Source organism: Lolium rigidum, chromosome 4 (assembly GCF_022539505.1).
Source record: "Lolium rigidum isolate FL_2022 chromosome 4, APGP_CSIRO_Lrig_0.1, whole genome shotgun sequence".
NCBI lineage: Eukaryota > Viridiplantae > Streptophyta > Magnoliopsida > Poales > Poaceae > Lolium > Lolium rigidum.
Genome location: NC_061511.1, coordinates 94,423,910 through 94,425,765, shown reverse-complemented (window position 1 = coordinate 94,425,765; position 1,856 = coordinate 94,423,910).

The window sequence follows — 1,856 nt, the reverse complement described above, 5'->3', positions numbered from 1 at the left end:
GAGGCACCAGACTTGCTCAAATGAAAATGCTCAAATTGAATGAAAGTTGCGTACATATCTGAGGATCACTCACGTAAATTGGCATAATTTTCTGAGTCACCTACGGAGAATTAGGCCCAGATTCGTGACGAGCAAGAAATCTGTTTCTGCGCAATAATCCAAATCTAGTATGAACCTTACTATCAAAGACTTTACTTGGCACAACAATGCAATAAAACTAAGATAAGGAGAGGTTGCTACAGTAGTAACAACTTCCAAGACTCAAAATAAAAAACAAAATTACTGTAGTAAAATAAACACATGGGTTATCTCCCAAGAAGTTCTTTCTTTATAGCCATTAAGATGGGCTCAGCAGTTTTAATGATGCACTCGCAAGAGATAGTATTTGAAGCAAAAGAGAGCATCAAGAGGCAAATTCAAAACACATTTAAGCCTAACATGCTTCCTATGAAAAGGAATCTTGTAAATAAACAAATTCATGAAGCATGATGCAACAAGCATAGAAAGATAAAACAAGTGTAACTTCAAAAATTTCAGCATATAGAGAGGTGTTTTAGTAACATGAAAATTTCTACAACCATATTTTCCTCTCTCATAATAATATCCAGTAGCATCATGAGAAAACTCAACAATATAAGTATCACATAAAACATCTTTATTCACATGCATAAAAGTATCATTACCCTCCACATAAGCATAGTCAATTTTATTGGTAATAGTGGGAGCAATTTCAACAAAGTAGCTATCATTATTATTCTCATCATCAAATATAGGAGGCATATTGTAATCATAATCAAATTTATCCTCCATAACAGGCGGTACTAAAAGACTACTATCATTATAATCATCATAAATAGGAGGCAAAGTATCATCAAAGTAAATTTTCTCCTCAATGCTTGGGGGACTAAAAAGATCATGCTCATCAGAACCAGCTTCCCCAAGCTTAGAACTTTCTATATCATTAGCAACAATGGTATTCAAAGTGTTCATACTAATATGTTCCATGGGTTTTTTAATTTTCGCATCAAACCATCCATGTCTTAAATCAGGAAATAGAATAAGAAGCTCATTGTTGTCCATTATGCCAAACTAGTGTAAACAAGAAACAAAAGATGCAATTGCAGGATCTAAAGGAAATAGCTTCGAGCACACACACAACGGCGCCAGAAAAGTACCTTACCTGGGACCGGAGTATGAGAGCCTTTTACCTTTCCTCCCGGCAACGGCGCCAGAAAAGTGCTTGATGTCTACGGGTGCTTCTATTCTTGTAGACAGTGTTGGGCCACCAAGAGCAGAGGTTTGTAGAACAGCAGCAAATTTTCCCTTAAGTGGATCACCCAAGGTTTATCGAACTCAGGGAGGAAGAGGTCAAAGATATCCCTCTCATGCAACCATGCAACCACAAAGCAAGAAGTCTCTTTTGTCCCCAACACACCTAATAGGTGCACTAGTTCGGCGAAGAGATAGTGAAATACAAGTGGTATGAATGAATACGAGAAGCAGTAACGGCGCCAGAAAAGTGCTTGCTGGCGTGCAGTTGATGGTAGTAATATTGCAGGAAGTAAAGATGCGGTAAAACGAGTAAACAAGCAGCGATAGCAGATGTTTAGGAACAAGGCCTAGGGATCATACTTTCACTAGTGGACACTCTCAACATCGATCACATAACGAGAATAAATAAATAGATGCTAGACTCTACACCCTCTTGTTGGATGATGAACACCACTAGCGTGTAGGATTACACGAACCCTCAATGCCGGAGTTAACAAGCTCCACAATATTCAATGTTCATGTTTAAATAACCTTAGAGTGCATGACGGATCAACATAACCAAACCAAGTACTAACATAGCATGC